Below are 21919 nucleotides of genomic sequence, written 5' to 3'. Positions count from 1 at the left end.
ATAAAGATCTTTCAAACAAATTCTGTTTGTGCCTCAGAACCCCATGTTCGAAGAGGACTATTTTATATTATGTTTAAGTGTGCATTATTAAAAAAGAGAGCAACTTTGAGCAACTTTGAGAGCTAACTTTGCCTACCTTGTGAGTGCAGAAAGTGTGAGTGAAAATAGTATTCCACAACAATGTAATGTAGTCTAATGATGGAGACTGATTATTGTAAATTAGCTTTGATTTAATATTTCATCAAGGAGTGAGATAAAGCTGCAAGGATGACATTTCTTGGGACAACATTGATGTTGTTTGTTTATATAGCCCTTGATACAGTACTTCTGCTATGTATATGAATTGTAAAAAGCAGCCAGTGTAATTACTAATTTGAGAAAATTAATGTATTGAACTTGGAAAAACAGAAAGCTGTGATGGCATTGCATGGATTTCAACTAGTGACTTGGAGATCACTGTATTTCTCAACAGAAAGCATGTAAGTATCTGAGCCATCAAGAACGGTGCCATGGAAGGACTGACGTGAATGACTAGAGTAGTAAAATGTTGGATAGTGCAGAAAGAATAACTGAAGTGGCGAATGACCCTGTGGACAGAGATGCAGAGGAGATGGAGGATGATTTTGGTTGGAGGGGGAAACATTCTTTTGCTAAGACTAAGAGTACAGAGATATTGATGTTTCAATAGCATACTTTGCAATGGGTAATAATAACTGCACAGGAGTTAAAGTACATCTCTGTATAAAAAAAATGACATTGTTCCAGTACATTTTTAACATAGCAACTCTCCAACAGATCAAAGTGAAGTAGCCACTTGTTCAACAATGGGTAATGGGAAATCCTATGTGGTGCCAAATATTGCCTCCTGAGAGCACTAAATCATAGTGTGATTCTGCTTGCAATCCCATGCTTCATAAATCAAATTCTCCAACAACTTGCATCTGTTAATAAGTGTGGTACCTCCCTCTGTAGACGGTGCCTTCTCCGCATGGCAGTTCCAGACTCTGTTACATGGGCCCAGAACCAGACACAAGTTGAGAAAGATCTTAGTTCACCTGTTCATATTTAGGTCTCCTACAATGAGAAGGCCAAAAATGGGTTACAAAGGATGGGCCGCCTGAAGATCGTCCATATTTTCCTCACCACCTGGTATCAAATGTTGAACTGCACTGCAACCCCACACAGTATTCATGATAGCACCATCATTTGCCTGATTATGCAAGTAAAGTGGGGAGGAATACCTTATCAGTGCTAAAAGAGAATTCTGAGTGAAATACAGCTTTTGTAGGTAGGTAAACGGTATCAGGTTTAAACAAATACCACCTAGAGGACATGAGGGGCATCCTCTCAATCCCCCTTCTCCTAAAGCTATTGTCTGCTTCTCAAGGGCTCAGAGTACAAGGAATGTGTCAGGACTATAAATTACTAGGGATAAGTACATATGTGTTATTGTTTTATTGTTCATGGCCCGAATTATCAATTTGGCATCTAGGGGGCTATGCTCCAATAATTTATTCACATTTTCTATATATGGGGAAAGAGTGTCACCTCCTTTTTTAATGTCTCAAATGAGCTGATAACACTGCACATTGGGGCCTTATGACTTTTCAATTCAATTGGGTCAATAATCTTGGAAAAATGTCCTTACAGTTGGAGCTGGAGTATCTGTGAGTGTTTCAGATGAATATTTGAAGTGGACCAGGAGCACTAACACACGTGTTAGGTTCCAGATCCTAACAGGAACCTTGCAGATAAATTGGACAGATCCCTAAACTTTATCATTGAAATAACAGTATCCCACTCAAAGCATGTGGGAAGGTATTTTTTTTCTTCAATTCTTTATTGGTAGTATGCATGGGATGATCAATGTACAGACATCATGTTACAAGCATCAATGCGGTATGTTGTTCCCCATCTGTAAACAGTTCCAAGCTCACAGAGCGCAAGCTTTAGGAGGCGCCACCAAGGAATTAAATTTACACTGTAACCTTGGCCAACTTGCTGGTACAGTTTTCTTTCTAGGCACCCGTAATATCCCAAAATATCAATATTCCTTCTGCATTTGTGCCCTGTAATCACATTACTACTTTTTTGATTCACATTTTCTGATGCAGAAACCAAACAACCCCCTTAACAACTTCTATTGCTATTTGACAGCTCCTTGGTGAATGGGCGACCCTCTCCACGTTGTATTAGTGTGTCTTTCTTCAGTGTGTAGGCAAGGCCTTAGTGTTGTGCACCATGTCATGTCTCTCACCCCTATGCCCCATAGTGGGTACATCTGTGTGGGGGGAGTCAGGGCATCATGTGGGGGGTTACACTCCCAAGGTGGACTGGCAATGATGGCCCAGCTTATCTCTGGGGGCATCCCTGCAGGAGACAAGTAGACAAATCAATATACTGTTCATTCATTGTACTGAATCCATTGTTCTACTTCTCCTCTCAATAATATATGTGTCGTATCGCCTAAGAGTTAAACAGCATGACACCATAAATAATTCTGGAACCACTGCACATCCTAATAATCGCAATGAAACAGTGTTGGCCGCCTATCGCTTCTGTCTATCCATTGACGCGGCACTGAAAACATTCACAATACATGTTCCCACCGTAAACGATCATACTTTGTTACCCACGTTTACATTGAGGCTTCATTGGCCGCCGGCCGCTTCCAAATACTAATACTAATCTAATGGAGTAGTAGTGATCCCGGCGCTCCAAATGTATTATTGGGCAGCTCAGCTGACAGTGGTCAACCACTAAGAGCTCTATTCCCGGGATGCCCCAGCATATAAAAGGGACCAACATATTATACATCCGGGAGAGTACTTAAGGGCTACTTATGGGGGTGACAGTGTGGACTCTTTTATTAAGCCAACCTCCACTACATTACAAGTTTGTAGAGAGGCGCTCACAGCCCTTGACTGGAATGGCAGACTCACACGGATGACACCATTATGGGATTCCTCATGCCTGGGACTCTTGGCAAAACAAAGCGGTTTTAAAAGATGGGACTTGATTGGCCTCTCGAGGTTGGGAGACCTGTGGGTTAAAGGGGATGTAAAACAATTCACAGCCTTACAATAGGAATATCAAATAGCACATTCAGAAACCTTCCGATACCTACAGGTCAGACATGCACTAAGGGCAGTGCTGCCAAGAGGGGAAAAACTTCCAGATTCCTTGCGACTGGAAGACAGGTTACTAGACGATTGTCTAGAGAAAAAGGTGATATCTCTGATTTATCGCAAACTTATGAATAACTCTCTGGACCCCTTGCTAATCCTCTGCGTACGCTGGTAGCTGGATTTAGACCAAATAGAGGATGATGAATGGCTGGAAGCTCTAGCCTCACCTAGGGTGGTGGCTATCCGCTCACAGTTTAAACAGGTACAGCTGATAGTAGTCCACAGATCATATATTGACCGTACAATACTGATAAAAATGGGAAGACTTGACTCCCCTCACTGTGCCCGGGGGTGCGGGCTGGAGGGCACCTTCCTCCACATAATATGGGACTGTCCAGTTATCCAGTCATATTGAGGGGAGGTTATCTCCTGCATGAGACAGGTTCACTCTATCCAGACGAAGATGTCGGCTGAGTGGTGCCTTTTTTTAATATTTGGAATGAAACCAATCTTACAAGCAAAGAGCATCTCTGGGTAACTCTGGTATTTTTAGTAGCTAAGCAAAATATAGCTAGGTTATAGAGTGTGCCTGTGGCTCCCAAGGTGAACTATTGTAGGAAGAAGATATGGATTGGTGCATGGTAGCGGAAAAAACCATATATGAGAGCAGGTGCTGTCCAAACAAATGGTCGAACAATCTGGGGAAATTGAATGAGTACCAAGGTATGATATGCACACCAATACCCCCATAAGACATAGGGGCCAAATGATAGCCACCTGATAGCTGAGGGTCTTGGAGTACTGATTGATAATGACTTACTGATTACATGGTCCTGACAACTTAGATGTTATGATACAGTGCTAACCTCACAGCATGCAGCATGGTACTGATTGTGTACTGATTTTGCTGATTATCTTTTTGGTTTTGTCTTGCTTTAATTTGTTTAAAATAAAAAGATTTAAAAAAAAAAGAGTTTTCTGGGGATAAAGAAATACATGTTAGCTTAAGCTACACTCAGCAAAGAATCAAAGCATAAACACAGAGGTCTGTACCTCTCAAAGTCAATAGGATAAGTGGCCAACATCAACCTCTGCGAATGCCAGTTAATACCACACAAATCTTCTGAGTAACATCCTTTGTTCACACCATCAGGGGCTCCATTGTACCTTCCTTTCTCTCGTTGTCAGCTGCAACATTAGCTGATTCTCCCCGACCTGTCCTGTGAATTATATCAACCATGGCTTCCTGCAACTCCTCGATGTATTACTAAATAAGGACTGTCAATTAATGCACTGGCTCTCCATGTTCTTTGTCAAGGTCCTCTTCTCAGGCTCTCTATCACTAGTACAGTATTACTTTTCTTATCAAACTAACAAATCATGTGAACATACCTAAAAGGAAAAAGACATGCAAGCAGAGGCCTACTCATGCCAACCTTTAACAAATTATGCAATAGTGTTCATTAATATGTATCATTTGTCCACATAGAACTACAAGTACATTAAGAACTAGATTCATGTTGTTCATTACGAAAATATAATGTAACTTTGAATACATGAGTGTCAATGTGACTGAGAATTACATTATAAATTTGAATATGAAAACATTAGTGCACACGTTTACATACATCTTTCTCATTTCTGAAGTAAAATACATTTTAATAGCATGATGATGGCTTTATCCAATCTTTAAAGACGAGGGGCCCGATTCACAAAAGTAATCTGAGACAAAATCCTAACTTTATGACTTACGGTATTCACAGAAGGCATTTAGGAGTACTTAAGTTTAACTTAAGACCAAAACTTAAGTTTAACTGAGACAAAATCCTAACTTTAGTACTCCTAAATGCGTTCTGTGAATACCAAAAGTTGTAAAGTTAGGATTTTTTCTCAGATTATTTTGTGAATCGGGCCCTACATATCTTTTTAATAAGGTTAAGGTACACCGTGTTTATGCACATCAGTGCTGAATTTAAGTGCAACACTTTACATTCATAACTTTAGGACGTACAAAATGTAGTGCTAAGTGCGTGTAAATGTTACATATTCGTGACGTTTTAGGGTGGAGCCAACATTTTGCTACTCCATGTATTATCCTCATTCTGTGGGAAAAGAAAGCAGCAAAGACTAGAGAGAATAAAGCATTAATGTGATGTACAAAGAAGGGAATAAGGAGTTTTGTTGTGAATTGGCCTTCACAGGTGTGGTTGGGGGAATGTGGCAAGATTCTGGTGACCAAGGATAATGAGTCGAAGGAAGGCAGGCAGTTAGTGAAGGGCACCATAAAGATCTTTCAAACAAATTCTGTTTGTGCCTCAGAACCCCATGTTCGAAGAGGACTATTTTATATTATGTTTAAGTGTGCATTATTAAAAAAGAGAGCAACTTTGAGCAACTTTGAGAGCTAACTTTGCCTACCTTGTGAGTGCAGAAAGTGTGAGTGAAAATAGTATTCCACAACAATGTAATGTAGTCTAATGATGGAGACTGATTATTGTAAATTAGCTTTGATTTAATATTTCATCAAGGAGTGAGATAAAGCTGCAAGGATGACATTTCTTGGGACAACATTGATGTTGTTTGTTTATATAGCCCTTGATACAGTACTTCTGCTATGTATATGAATTGTAAAAAGCAGCCAGTGTAATTACTAATTTGAGAAAATTAATGTATTGAACTTGGAAAAACAGAAAGCTGTGATGGCATTGCATGGATTTCAACTAGTGACTTGGAGATCACTGTATTTCTCAACAGAAAGCATGTAAGTATCTGAGCCATCAAGAACGGTGCCATGGAAGGACTGACGTGAATGACTAGAGTAGTAAAATGTTGGATAGTGCAGAAAGAATAACTGAAGTGGCGAATGACCCTGTGGACAGAGATGCAGAGGAGATGGAGGATGATTTTGGTTGGAGGGGGAAACATTCTTTTGCTAAGACTAAGAGTACAGAGATATTGATGTTTCAATAGCATACTTTGCAATGGGTAATAATAACTGCACAGGAGTTAAAGTACATCTCTGTATAAAAAAAATGACATTGTTCCAGTACATTTTTAACATAGCAACTCTCCAACAGATCAAAGTGAAGTAGCCACTTGTTCAACAATGGGTAATGGGAAATCCTATGTGGTGCCAAATATTGCCTCCTGAGAGCACTAAATCATAGTGTGATTCTGCTTGCAATCCCATGCTTCATAAATCAAATTCTCCAACAACTTGCATCTGTTAATAAGTGTGGTACCTCCCTCTGTAGACGGTGCCTTCTCCGCATGGCAGTTCCAGACTCTGTTACATGGGCCCAGAACCAGACACAAGTTGAGAAAGATCTTAGTTCACCTGTTCATATTTAGGTCTCCTACAATGAGAAGGCCAAAAATGGGTTACAAAGGATGGGCCGCCTGAAGATCGTCCATATTTTCCTCACCACCTGGTATCAAATGTTGAACTGCACTGCACCCCCACACAGTATTCATGATAGCACCATCATTTGCCTGATTATGCAAGTAAAGTGGGGAGGAATACCTTATCAGTGCTAAAAGAGAATTCTGAGTGAAATACAGCTTTTGTAGGTAGGTAAACGGTATCAGGTTTAAACAAATACCACCTAGAGGACATGAGGGGCATCCTCTCAATCCCCCTTCTCCTAAAGCTATTGTCTGCTTCTCAAGGGCTCAGAGTACAAGGAATGTGTCAGGACTATAAATTACTAGGGATAAGTACATATGTGTTATTGTTTTATTGTTCATGGCCCGAATTATCAATTTGGCATCTAGGGGGCTATGCTCCAATAATTTATTCACATTTTCTATATATGGGGAAAGAGTGTCACCTCCTTTTTTAATGTCTCAAATGAGCTGATAACACTGCACATTGGGGCCTTATGACTTTTCAATTCAATTGGGTCAATAATCTTGGAAAAATGTCCTTACAGTTGGAGCTGGAGTATCTGTGAGTGTTTCAGATGAATGTTTGAAGTGGACCAGGAGCACTAACACACGTGTTAGGTTCCAGATCCTAACAGGAACCTTGCAGATAAATTGGACAGATCCCTAAACTTTATCATTGAAATAACAGTATCCCACTCAAAGCATGTGGGAAGGTATTTTTTTTCTTCAATTCTTTATTGGTAGTATGCATGGGATGATCAATGTACAGACATCATGTTACAAGCATCAATGCGGTATGTTGTTTCCCATCTGTAAACAGTTCCAAGCTCACAGAGCGCAAGCTTTAGGAGGCGCCACCAAGGAATTAAATTTACACTGTAACCTTGGCCAACTTGCTGGTACAGTTTTCTTTCTAGGCACCCGTAATATCCCAAAATATCAATACTCCTTCTGCATTTGTGCCCTGTAATCACATTACTACTTTTTTGATTTACATTTTCTGATGCAGAAACCAAACAACCCCCTTAACAACTTCTATTGCTATTTGACAGCTCCTTGGTGAATGGGTGACCCTCTCCACGTTGTATTAGTGTGTCTTTCTTCAGTGTGTAGGCAAGGCCTTAGTGTTGTGCACCATGTCATGTCTCTGACCCCTATGCCCCATAGTGGGTACATCTGTGTGGGGGGAGTCAGGGCATCATGTGGGGGGTTACACTCCCAAGGTGGACTGGCAATGATGGCCCAGCTTATCTCTGGGGGCATCCCTGCAGGAGCTAAGTAGACAAATCAATATACTGTTCATTCATTGTACTGAACCCATTGTTCTACTTCTCCTCTCAATAATATATGTGTCGTATCGCCTAAGAGTTAAACAGCATGACACCATAAATAATTCTGGAACCACTGCACATCCTAATAATAGCAATGAAACAGTGTTGGCCGCCTATCGCTTCTGTCTATCCATTGACGCGGCACTGAAAACATTCACAATACATGTTCCCACCGTAAACGATCATACTTTGTTACCCACGTTTACATTGAGGCTTCATTGGCCGCCGGCCGCTTCCAAATACTAATACTAATCTAATGGAGTCGTAGTGATCCCGGCGCTCCAAATGTATTATTGGGCAGCTCAGCTGACAGTGGTCAACCACTAAGAGCTCTATTCCCGGGATGCCCCAGCATATAAAAGGGACCAACATATTATACATCCGGGAGAGTACTTAAGGGCTACTTATGGGGGTGACAGTGTGGACTCTTTTATTAAGCCAACCTCCACTACATTACAAGTTTGTAGAGAGGCGCTCACAGCCCTTGACTGGAATGGCAGACTCACACGGATGACACCATTATGGGATTCTTCATGCCTGGGACTCTTGGCAAAACAAAGCGGTTTTAAAAGATGGGACTTGATTGGCCTCTCGAGGTTGGGAGACCTGTGGGTTAAAGGGGATGTAAAACAATTCACAGCCTTACAATAGGAATATCAAATAGCACATTCAGAAACCTTCCGATACCTACAGGTCAGACATGCACTAAGGGCAGTGCTGCCAAGAGGGGAAAAACTTCCAGATTCCTTGCGACTGGAAGACAGGTTACTAGACGATTGTCTAGAGAAAAAGGTGATATCTCTGATTTATCGCAAACTTATGAATAACTCTCTGGACCCCTTGCTAATCCTCTGCGTACGCTGGTAGCTGGATTTAGACCAAATAGAGGATGATGAATGGCTGGAAGCTCTAGCCTCACCTAGGGTGGTGGCTATCCGCTCACAGTTTAAACAGGTACAGCTGAAAGTAGTCCACAGATCATATATTGACCGTACAATACTGATAAAAATGGGAAGACTTGACTCCCCTCACTGTGCCCGGGAGTGCGGGCTGGAGGGCACCTTCCTCCACATAATATGGGACTGTCCAGTTATCCAGTCATATTGAGGGGAGGTTATCTCCTGCATGAGACAGGTTCACTCTATCCAGACGAAGATGTCGGCTGAGTGGTGCCTTTTTTTAATATTTGGAATGAAACCAATCTTACAAGCAAAGAGCATCTCTGGGTAACTCTGGTATTTTTAGTAGCTAAGCAAAATATAGCTAGGTTATAGAGTGTGCCTGTGGCTCCCAAGGTGAACTATTGTAGGAAGAAGATATGGATTGGTGCATGGTAGCGGAAAAAACCATATATGAGAGCAGGTGCTGTCCAAACAAATGGTCGAACAATCTGGGGAAATTGAATGAGTACCAAGGTATGATATGCACACCAATACCCCCATCAAGACATAGGGGCCAAATGATAGCCACCTGATAGCTGAGGGTCTTGGAGTACTGATTGATAATGACTTACTGATTACATGGTCCTGACAACTTAGATGTTATGATACAGTGCTAACCTCACAGCATGCAGCATGGTACTGATTGTGTACTGATTTTGCTGATTATCTTTTTGGTTTTGTCTTGCTTTAATTTGTTTAAAATAAAAAGATTTTAAAAAAAAGAGTTTTCTGGGGATAAAGAAATACATGTTAGCTTAAGCTACACTCAGCAAAGAATCAAAGCATAAACACAGAGGTCTGTACCTCTCAAAGTCAATAGGATAAGTGGCCAACATCAACCTCTGCGAATGCCAGTTAATACCACACAAATCTTCTGAGTAACATCCCTTGTTCACACCATCAGGGGCTCCATTGTACCTTCCTTTCTCTCGTTGTCAGCTGCAACATTAGCTGATTCTCCCCGACCTGTCCTGTGAATTATATCAACCATGGCTTCCTGCAACTCCTCGATGTATTACTAAATAAGGACTGTCAATTAATGCACTGGCTCTCCATGTTCTTTGTCAAGGTCCTCTTCTCAGGCTCTCTATCACTAGTACAGTATTACTTTTCTTATCAAACTAACAAATCATGTGAACATACCTAAAAGGAAAAAGACATGCAAGCAGAGGCCTACTCATGCCAACCTTTAACAAATTATGCAATGGTGTTCATTAATATGTATCATTTGTCCACATAGAACTACAAGTACATTAAGAACTAGATTCATGTTGTTCATTACGAAAATAAAATGTAACTTTGAATACATGAGTGTCAATGTGACTGAGAATTACATTATAAATTTGAATATGAAAACATTAGTGCACACGTTTACATACATCTTTCTCATTTCTGAAGTAAAATACATTTTAATAGCATGATGATGGCTTTATCCAATCTTTAAAGACGAGGGGCCCGATTCACAAAAGTAATCTGAGACAAAATCCTAACTTTATGACTTACGGTATTCACAGAAGGCATTTAGGAGTACTTAAGTTTAACTTAAGACCAAAACTTAAGTTTAACTGAGACAAAATCCTAACTTTAGTACTCCTAAATGCCTTCTGTGAATACCAAAAGTTGTAAAGTTAGGATTTTTTCTCAGATTATTTTGTGAATCGGGCCCTACATATCTTTTTAATAAGGTTAAGGTACACAGTGTTTATGCACATCAGTACTGAATTTAAGTGCAACACTTTACATTAATAACTTTAGGACGCACAAAATGTAGTGCTAAGTGCGTGTAAATGTTACATATTTGTGACGTTTTAGAGTGGAGCCAACATTTTGCTACTCCATGTATTATCCTCATTCTGTGGGAAAAGAAAGCAGCAAAGACTAGAGAGAATAAAGCATCAATGTGATGTACAAAGAAGGGAATAAGGAGTTTTGTTGTGAATTGGCCTTCACAGGTGTGGTTGGGGGAATGTGGCAAGATTCTGGTGACCAAGGATAATGAGTCGAAGGAAGGCAGGCAGTTAGTGAAGGGCACCATAAAGATCTTTCAAACAAATTCTGTTTGTGCCTCAGAACACCATGTTCGAAGAGGACTATTTTATATTATGTTTAAGTGTGCATTATTAAAAAAGAGAGCAACTTTGAGCAACTTTGAGAGCTAACTTTGCCTACCTTGTGAGTGCAGAAAGTGTGAGTGAAAATAGTATTCCACAACAATGTAATGTAGTCTAATGATGGAGACTGATTATTGTAAATTAGCTTTGATTTAATATTTCATCAAGGAGTGAGATAAAGCTGCAAGGATGACATTTCTTGGGACAACATTGATGTTGTTTGTTTATATAGCCCTTGATACAGTACTTCTGCTATGTATATGAATTGTAAAAAGCAGCCAGTGTAATTACTAATTTGAGAAAATAAATGTATTGAACTTGGAAAAACAGAAAGCTGTGATGGCATTGCATGGATTTCAACTAGTGACTTGGAGATCACTGTATTGCTCAACAGAAAGCATGTAAGTATCTGAGCCATCAAGAACGGTGCCATGGAAGGACTGACGTGAATGACTAGAGTAGTAAAATGTTGGATAGTGCAGAAAGAATAACTGAAGTGGCGAATGACCCTGTGGACAGAGATGGAGGATGATTTTGGTTGGAGGGGGAAACATTCTTTTGCTAAGACTAAGAGTACAGAGATATTGATGTTTCAATAGCATACTTTGCAATGGGTAATAATAACTGCACAGAAGTTAAAGTACATCTCTGTATAAAAAAATGACATTGTTCCAGTACATTTTTAACATAGCAACTCTCCAACAGATCAAAGTGAAGTAGCCACTTGTTCAACAATGGGTAATGGGAAATCCTATGTGGTGCCAAATATTGCCTCCTGAGAGCACTAAATCATAGTGTGATTCTGCTTGCAATCCCATGCTTCATAAATCAAATTCTCCAACAACTTGCATCTGTTAATAAGTGTGGTACCTCCCTCTGTAGACGGTGCCTTCTCCGCATGGCAGTTCCAGACTCTGTTACATGGGCCCAGAACCAGACACAAGTTGAGAAAGATCTTAGTTCACCTGTTCATATTTAGGTCTCCTACAATGAGTAGGCCAAAAATGGGTTACAAAGGATGGGCCGCCTGAAGATCGTCCATATTTTCCTCACCACCTGGTATCAAATGTTGAACTGCACTGCACCCCCACACAGTATTCATGATAGCACCATCATTTGCCTGATTATGCAAGTAAAGTGGGGAGGAATACCTTATCAGTGCTAAAAGAGAATTCTGAGTGAAACACAGCTTTTGTAGGTAGGTAAACGGTATCAGGTTTAAACAAATACCACCTAGAGGACATGAGGGGCATCCTCTCAATCCCCCTTCTCCTAAAGCTATTGTCTGCTTCTCAAGGGCTCAGAGTACAAGGAATGTGTCAGGACTATAAATTACTAGGGATAAGTACATATGTGTTATTGTTTTATTGTTCATGGCCCGAATGATCAATTTGGCATCTAGGGGGCTATGCTCCAATAATTTATTCACATTTTCTATATATGGGGAAAGAGTGTCACCTCCTTTTTTAATGTCTCAAATGAGCTGATAACACTGCACATTGGGGCCTTATGACTTTTCAATTCAATTGGGTCAATAATCTTGGAAAAATGTCCTTACAGTTGGAGCTGGAGTATCTGTGAGTGTTTCAGATGAATATTTGAAGTGGACCAGGAGCACTAACACACGTGTTAGGTTCCAGATCCTAACAGGAACCTTGCAGATAAATTGGACAGATCCCTAAACTTTATCATTGAAATAACAGTATCCCACTCAAAGCATGTGGGAAGGAATTTTTTTTCTTCAATTCTTTATTGGTAGTATGCATGGGATGATCAATGTACAGACATCATGTTACAAGCATCAATGCGGTATGTTGTTCCCCATCTGTAAACAGTTCCAAGCTCACAGAGCGCAAGCTTTAGGAGGCGCCACCAAGGAATTAAATTTACACTGTAACCTTGGCCAACTTGCTGGTACAGTTTTCTTTCTAGGCACCCGTAATATCCCAAAATATCAATACTCCTTCTGCATTTGTGCCCTGTAATCACATTACTACTTTTTTGATTCACATTTTCTGATGCAGAAACCAAACAACCCCCTTAACAACTTCTATTGCTATTTGACAGCTCCTTGGTGAATGGGCGACCCTCTCCACGTTGTATTAGTGTGTCTTTCTTCAGTGTGTAGGCAAGGCCTTAGTGTTGTGCACCATGTCATGTCTCTCACCCCTATGCCCCATAGTGGGTACATCTGTGTGGGGGTAGTCAGGGCATCATGTGGGGGGTTACACTCCCAAGGTGGACTGGCAATGATGGCCCAGCTTATCTCTGGGGGCATCCCTGCAGGAGCTAAGTAGACAAATCAATATACTGTTCATTCATTGTACTGAATCCATTGTTCTACTTCTCCTCTCAATAATATATGTGTCGTATCGCCTAAGAGTTAAACAGCATGACACCATAAATAATTCTGGAACCACTGCACATCCTAATAATCGCAATGAAACAGTGTTGGCCGCCTATCGCTTCTGTCTATCCATTGACGCGGCACTGAAAACATTCACAATACATGTTCCCACCGTAAACGATCATACTTTGTTACCCACGTTTACATTGAGGCTTCATTGGCCGCCGGCCGCTTCCAAATACTAATACTAATCTAATGGAGTCGTAGTGATCCCGGCGCTCCAAATGTATTATTGGGCAGCTCAGCTGACAGTGGTCAACCACTAAGAGCTCTATTCCCGGGATGCCCCAGCATATAAAAGGGACCAACATATTATACATCCGGGAGAGTACTTAAGGGCTACTTATGGGGGTGACAGTGTGGACTCTTTTATTAAGCCAACCTCCACTACATTACAAGTTTGTAGAGAGGCGCTCACAGCCCTTGACTGGAATGGCCGACTCACACGGATGACACCATTATGGGATTCCTCATGCCTGGGACTCTTGGCAAAACAAAGCGGTTTTAAAAGATGGGACTTGATTGGCCTCTCGAGGTTGGGAGACCTGTGGGTTAAAGGGGATGTAAAACAATTCACAGCCTTACAATAGGAATATCAAATAGCACATTCAGAAACCTTCCGATACCTACAGGTCAGACATGCACTAAGGGCAGTGCTGCCAAGAGGGGAAAAACTTCCAGATTCCTTGCGACTGGAAGACAGGTTACTAGACGATTGTCTAGAGAAAAAGGTGATATCTCTGATTTATCGCAAACTTATGAATAACTCTCTGGACCCCTTGCTAATCCTCTGCGTACGCTGGTAGCTGGATTTAGACCAAATAGAGGATGATGAATGGCTGGAAGCTCTAGCCTCACCTAGGGTGGTGGCTATCCGCTCACAGTTTAAACAGGTACAGCTGATAGTAGTCCACAGATCATATATTGACCGTACAATACTGATAAAAATGGGAAGACTTGACTCCCCTCACTGTGCCCGGGGGTGCGGGCTGGAGGGCACCTTCCTCCACATAATATGGGACTGTCCAGTTATCCAGTCATATTGAGGGGAGGTTATCTCCTGCATGAGACAGGTTCACTCTATCCAGACGAAGATGTCGGCTGAGTGGTGCCTTTTTTTAATATTTGGAATGAAACCAATCTTACAAGCAAAGAGCATCTCTGGGTAACTCTGGTATTTTTAGTAGCTAAGCAAAATATAGCTAGGTTATAGAGTGTGCCTGTGGCTCCCAAGGTGAACTATTGTAGGAAGAAGATATGGATTGGTGCATGGTAGCGGAAAAAACCATATATGAGAGCAGGTGCTGTCCAAACAAGTGGTCGAACAATCTGGGGAAATTGAATGAGTACCAAGGTATGATATGCACACCAATACCCCCATCAAGACATAGGGGCCAAATGATAGCCACCTGATAGCTGAGGGTCTTGGAGTACTGATTGATAATGACTTACTGATTACATGGTCCTGACAACTTAGATGTTATGATACAGTGCTAACCTCACAGCATGCAGCATGGTACTGATTGTGTACTGATTTTGCTGATTATCTTTTTGGTTTTGTCTTGCTTTAATTTGTTTAAAATAAAAAGATTTAAAAAAAAAAAAGAGTTTTCTGGGGATAAAGAAATACATGTTAGCTTAAGCTACACTCAGCAAAGAATCAAAGCATAAACACAGAGGTCTGTACCTCTCAAAGTCAATAGGATAAGTGGCCAACATCAACCTCTGCGAATGCCAGTTAATACCACACAAATCTTCTGAGTAACATCCTTTGTTCACACCATCAGGGGCTCCATTGTACCTTCCTTTCTCTCGTTGTCAGCTGCAACATTAGCTGATTCTCCCCGACCTGTCCTGTGAATTATATCAACCATGGCTTCCTGCAACTCCTCGATGTATTACTAAATAAGGACTGTCAATTAATGCACTGGCTCTCCATGTTCTTTGTCAAGGTCCTCTTCTCAGGCTCTCTATCACTAGTACAGTATTACTTTTCTTATCAAACTAACAAATCATGTGAACATACCTAAAAGGAAAAAGACATGCAAGCAGAGGCCTACTCATGCCAACCTTTAACAAATTATGCAATAGTGTTCATTAATATGTATCATTTGTCCACATAGAACTACAAGTACATTAAGAACTAGATTCATGTTGTTCATTACGAAAATATAATGTAACTTTGAATACATGAGTGTCAATGTGACTGAGAATTACATTATAAATTTGAATATGTAAACATTAGTGCACACGTTTACATACATCTTTCTCATTTCTGAAGTAAAATACATTTTAATAGCATGATGATGGCTTTATCCAATCTTTAAAGACGAGGGGCCCGATTCACAAAAGTAATCTGAGACAAAATCCTAACTTTATGACTTACGGTATTCACAGAAGGCATTTAGGAGTACTTAAGTTTAACTTAAGACCAAAACTTAAGTTTAACTGAGACAAAATCCTAACTTTAGTACTCCTAAATGCCTTCTGTGAATACCAAAAGTTGTAAAGTTAGGATTTTTTCTCAGATTATTTTGTGAATCGGGCCCTACATATCTTTTTAATAAGGTTAAGGTACACAGTGTTTATGCACATCAGTACTGAATTTAAGTGCAACACTTTACATTAATAACTTTAGGACGCACAAAATGTAGTGCTAAGTGCGTGTAAATGTTACATATTTGTGACGTTTTAGGGTGGAGCCAACATTTTGCTACTCCATGTATTATCCTCATTCTGTGGGAAAAGAAAGCAGCAAAGACTAGAGAGAATAAAGCATTAATGTGATGTACAAAGAAGGGAATAAGGAGTTTTGTTGTGAATTGGCCTTCACAGGTGTGGTTGGGGGAATGTGGCAAGATTCTGGTGACCAAGGATAATGAGTCGAAGGAAGGCAGGCAGTTAGTGAAGGGCACCATAAAGATCTTTCAAACAAATTCTGTTTGTGCCTCAGAACACCATGTTCGAAGAGGACTATTTTATATTATGTTTAAGTGTGCATTATTAAAAAAGAGAGCAACTTTGAGCAACTTTGAGAGATAACTTTGCCTACCTTGTGAGTGCAGAAAGTGTGAGTGAAAATAGTATTCCACAACAATGTAATGTAGTCTAATGATGGAGACTGATTATTGTAAATTAGCTTTGATTTAATATTTCATCAAGGATTGAGATAAAGCTGCAAGGATGACATTTCTTGGGACAACATTGATTTTGTTTGTTTATATAGCCCTTGATACAGTACTTCTGCTATGTATATGAATTGTAAAAAGCAGCCAGTGTAATTACTAATTTGAGAAAATTAATGTATTGAACTTGGAAAAACAGAAAGCTGTGATGGCATTGCATGGATTTCAACTAGTGACTTGGAGATCACTGTATTGCTCAACAGAAAGCATGTAAGTATCTGAGCCATCAAGAACGGTGCCATGGAAGGACTGACGTGAATGACTAGAGTAGTAAAATGTTGGATAGTGCAGAAAGAATAACTGAAGTGGCGAATGACCCTGTGGGCAGAGATGCAGAGGAGATGGAGGATGATTTTGGTTGGAGGGGGAAACATTCTTTTGCTAAGACTAAGAGTACAGAGATATTGATGTTTCAATAGCATACTTTGCAATGGGTAATAATAACTGCACAGGAGTTAAAGTACATCTCTGTATAAAAAAATGACATTGTTCCAGTACATTTTTAACATAGCAACTCTCCAACAGATCAAAGTGAAGTAGCCACTTGTTCAACAATGGGTAATGGGAAATCCTATGTGGTGCCAAATATTGCCTCCTGAGAGCACTAAATCATAGTGTGATTCTGCTTGCAATCCCATGCTTCATAAATCAAATTCTCCAACAACTTGCATCTGTTAATAAGTGTGGTACCTCCCTCTGTAGACGGTGCCTTCTCCGCATGGCAGTTCCAGACTCTGTTACATGGGCCCAGGACCAGACACAAGTTGAGAAAGATCTTAGTTCACCTGTTCATATTTAGGTCTCCTACAATGAGTAGGCCAAAAATGGGTTACAAAGGATGGGTCGCCTGAAGATCGTCCATATTTTCCTCACCACCTGGTATCAAATGTTGAACTGCACTGGGGGGCGTGGCTACGCAGGCGAACGAAATGGCCGCCTGACTGTAGAGCTCCGCCGGGCGAGAGAGGAACGGGGCCGTTCGCAAGAGATCCGGCGCTGCGCTGGGGTCGAAATATGCCTGCAACTGACCCCTAACGCCATCTGATGCAGCCTGCCTAGTCTGGAGGACGGGGGACAGCGAGAACGGGCGGAACAGCTGAGGGGTGCTGAGGCCGGCTGTGCCTCGCAGGCCGTTACTTCGCAGCGCCGGAGCGCCTGGTGAGTCCGCTTGTTTGCCTCCTCGTTGACCCCTTCGGCCTTGGGGTCGCTATTGTGCCCTCCCGGGTCCGCTGCTCGGCCCCGGTGGTGCCCGTTGGTAGGGGTGCGGCCCCTCGGTGCGCGACCGGCACTTGCGGCCTGGTCCGGCCTTGGGAGCCGGGGCCTCGATTTTCGGGGGCTGCCTGGGAAGTGCGGCGGCGAGCGGGGGGTGCGGACGGCGAGCTCCGGGGTTGGGGGAGGATTGGCGGGGGGTGTGTCCGGCGGGCTCCTAGGCGCTCTATGGTCGGCAACACATCGCTGCATCCGGTGGGGGCCTGTCTCCTTTGCCCCCACCGTTAACGTGCACCCCAGACCCGCGTCTGTCCCCCTGCAGACCCAGGACTACATTCTCCTGATCTCCTGCTGCTGCGATTGGCCAGACATATCGGACGCCTGTGCACTTTACAATGCTGGCGCTGGCTGCATGACCTGCGGGCCTCTGCCCATCTGTGCTGCTGATACCTCGAGGCCCTGACTACCTGGTCCCCACACTGCGCCACCATTTGCTGCCTGCCTCGGCGAGGCCCTGGACCTGTCAGCTGCTGCTGTGTGATCGCCGCGTCCATTTGCTGACCCTACGTATTGCGCAGGGCCTCTGACGTTTGGCTCCAGCCAGTTTGATATCCCGATGACCTGTGTGCTTCTACCTTGGCGACTCTGAAGCTCCTGCGGTTCGTCTCAGCCCTGGTGCGGGGCAACATCGAGTACCCCTGATCCTCTGGTCCCGACCTGACCGCCTTGCTGTCGGGGTGCCCTGTCGCTGTGCTCGACTCTTTGGCTACCGCAGTTGTCGTGGGGTCCTGTGACACTGGTGATTTGCCCGCCATTACTTCCACCATGGTGAAAAAGGATGTTTCCCAGAAGAGACTTACCTTCAGCTCGGCGCCCCTCCGTACGTCTGCGGGTTCGCCGGCAGCTGAGGCGGACACCGGGGGCCAGGCGGCGGCGAAAGACACCGCTGGTATGGTCGCTGAAATGATGGGTGAGATGCGGGCTGGATTCAAGGCCCTGGACTCCCGCTTTGATACCCTCGAAAAGAAAATGGCGGACATGGGCGCGACGATTCAGCTGCACGATAGGCGTCTGGACCTGGCGGAATCCAGAGTTTCCGACATCGAGGATGGAGCTGCGTCGACGTTGAAAAGGTTGGAACGTGTGGAGAAGATCCTTAAAGACGTCGCAATCAAGAACGAGGATTTAGAAGCGCGCAGTAGGCGCAATAATATCCGAATAATTGGTGTGGCGGAGACGACAGCTACCGGACGCTTTGACACTTTTGTGGAACACCTCCTAATCGAACTTTTTGGCCGAGACACGTTTACATCTGGCTTCGTGGTGGAACGCGCGCACAGATCACTGGGGCCCCGGCCTAACCCGGGCCTGCCGCCCCGACCCATTATAGCCAGGCTCATGAACTTCAGGGACAGAGACGCGGCACTGAAAGCTGCCAGGGAGGCGGGTGAAGTTCGGTGGCAGGGGGACGTGCTCTCTTTCTACCCAGACTTCACAGTCATGGTCCAAGATGCGCGCCGTAAGTACACTGGTGTCAAGGCTGCTTTGCGTAAACTGGGGCTCCGCTATGGGATGCTGTATCCTGCCAGGCTCCGAGTGGACGTGGATGGCCGGTTTCGCATTTTTGATTCCCCTACGGAGGCACAGGAATTTTGTCGATCCTACAAAAACAGAGGGTCGCCACGTGCATCAGATGATGCACGACGGTCTCCGCCACACACTGACTCGCAGGCTAGTGCTGACCTGTTTACTGAAACCGGACAGGGTTGACTTATCTCCACCCCATCTTTTTCATTGCAGGCTATTTACCTCAGTATTCTGCGTCTGTCAATGCTGTTACCTCTTTTTTGCAGTGCTTTCCATAATTGCTGAGAATTGAACGTTGCCCCGATTGTGGTTCTCGCATGGCGGAGCGTTGCCTACCCCCATGGCGCGAGCCGTACTGTACTTTTCTCTAACGTTGTCTTTATTTTACAGGTACATTGTTGGACAACTGTTATTGTATGTTGCTCTAGGTTATCTCCGTAAGGGTGGGAGAAGCCTCCTGGGACTTGAGGAGTGGCTGGGTGGTGGGTGGTTGGGATGGGTTGGTTTATGCTTTGGTTCTGTTGTTTGTGCACACGCACTGTTTTGCTATTTTGATGATGCCTGTTTTGCGGGAGAGTGGCGGCGGCTCTGCACGCACATGTTTTATTGTGATTACATCGAGTCTGAATGGCTAAGATAGGTCAGCAGTCTGGTCCTTCCAGACTTACCTTCATGTCTTGGAATGTCCGGGGTTTGAACGACACGAGGAAGAGACGGCAAGTTCTAAACTACGCAGCGCGACACGGGGTGGATGTATTATTTCTACAGGAGACGCACCTGGTGGGAGCTGACTCGTCCTCCTTTGCAAAGGGCTGGGGCACACACAGATTTTTTTCTAGCTATAGCAAATATGCGAGGGGGGTGGCGATCTTGATACACAGACGTGTCCCATTTGTGCTCTCAGATACTGTATTTGATGTAGATGGCAGGTATGTTGTGGTTATAGGGGTGCTTCTGGGCTTCAAGGTCACCTTTGTTGGACTATATGGCCCCAATTCTGACTCCCCTACCTTCTTCCAGGGTCTCCAGGATGTTCTGCTGCGATTAGACACTGATATGATGATAATGGGGGGGGACTTTAACCTGCTGATGTGCCCTGCCAGGGATAGCACCTCCTCTTCCCCAGATTGTAAGCCCCGTTCACGCGCTGTGCTGGCGGATATGTGCGCGCACTACCCACTGATTGACATTGAGGCCCGTTTGCACTCCAACACACCCACCTACACCCACCACTCGGGATATCACAACACTAGTACCCGAATAGACTATTGGCTCCTTTCCCCAGGGGTGGCCGGTTGGGTGAGAGACCATTCGACACTCCCACGCACGCTGTCTGATCACTCTCCCATAGTGCTGACCCTACTGATCCCCAGGTTGGGAGGGTATGAGAGGCAATGGCGCTTTCCTGGCAAGGCGTTATCTGATCCGGTTTTCAAGGAGGACGTTCGTACTGCCATAGAGGAATATTTTGAGTTAAACGAGGGCTCGGTGGACACTTGGGCTACATTGTGGGAGGGGTTCAAGGCCACTATTAGAGGGGTTTGCATCAACAAACATGTAGGGGCTTTGCGCGAGATCCGTGCTTCCCTGACCCGTATTGAGACGGACATTGCCGCTCTGGACATGGACACGCTCACTGACACAGACGGTAGAGTGGAGGCGAAGAGGCTCGAACTGCTGCAAGAGTTCAGAGACACTGCAGACAGGGAACTGACATATCTCTCCACACAACACTCAGCTAGGCAATATGGCGAAGGTGACAGGCCTGGCAAGCTCCTGGCCCACTTGCTCCGTCCCCCCCGCCAGGCTTCATACATCTCTGACCTGGTAGATGATTTAGGTGTTCGTCATCAGACCACCCCTGACATTTGCGATGCCTTCCTATCCTACTACAAGGAATTGTACACCTCAGGCCTGACGGCTGACTGTCGCGACCCTGGCCCCTATATTAACGAAATCTCTATGGTGTTCCTAGAGAAACATATGCAGGAATTTTTGGCGATGCCTATCGAGCCGGACTGCGTTGTGGAAGCCATTGATGCACTAAAGGGCTCCTCGGCGCCGGGTCTGGATGGCTTTTCGGCCGACTTTTATAAGGCGTACAAGGAGGAACTGGTTCCTCGCCTCATCGAGGTATATGCGGAGGCGCTCGAGACGGGGATTCTGCCGCCCACGCTGCGGGAGGCAGTTATCATCTTACTTCCTAAACCGGGTCGGGACCCCACTAGGTGTGGATCCTACAGGCCCCTTTCCCTACTTAATCTTGACTATAAGATTTTGGCGAAAGTCCTAGCCACTCGACTGTCTTTACTTATGGAATCTATCATTTCACCAGCCCAGTCTGGATTCGTCCCTCATAGATCCACCTCCTTCAATCTGCGGACACTGTTCTCTATACTTCACAGGCTTGAGCCAGATACTCCGGCGGCTGCGGTGTTTTTGGACGCCGAGAAGGCATTTGACTCCTTAGAATGGTCGTTTTTTCTGTCCGTCATGCACCGAATGGGCATGCCGTCCCTGTTTGTCTCCACGGTCGAGCTGCTTTATACTGCCCCCAGAGCACGGCTACGCCTTAACGGCACGCTCTCTGATAGCTTCCCTCTTTCCCGGGGAACCCGACAGGGATGTCCCCT

This window comes from Lissotriton helveticus, chromosome 8 (assembly GCF_964261635.1).
Source record: "Lissotriton helveticus chromosome 8, aLisHel1.1, whole genome shotgun sequence".
Taxonomy (NCBI): Eukaryota; Metazoa; Chordata; class Amphibia; order Caudata; family Salamandridae; genus Lissotriton; species Lissotriton helveticus.
This window is presented reverse-complemented; position numbering follows the sequence as displayed.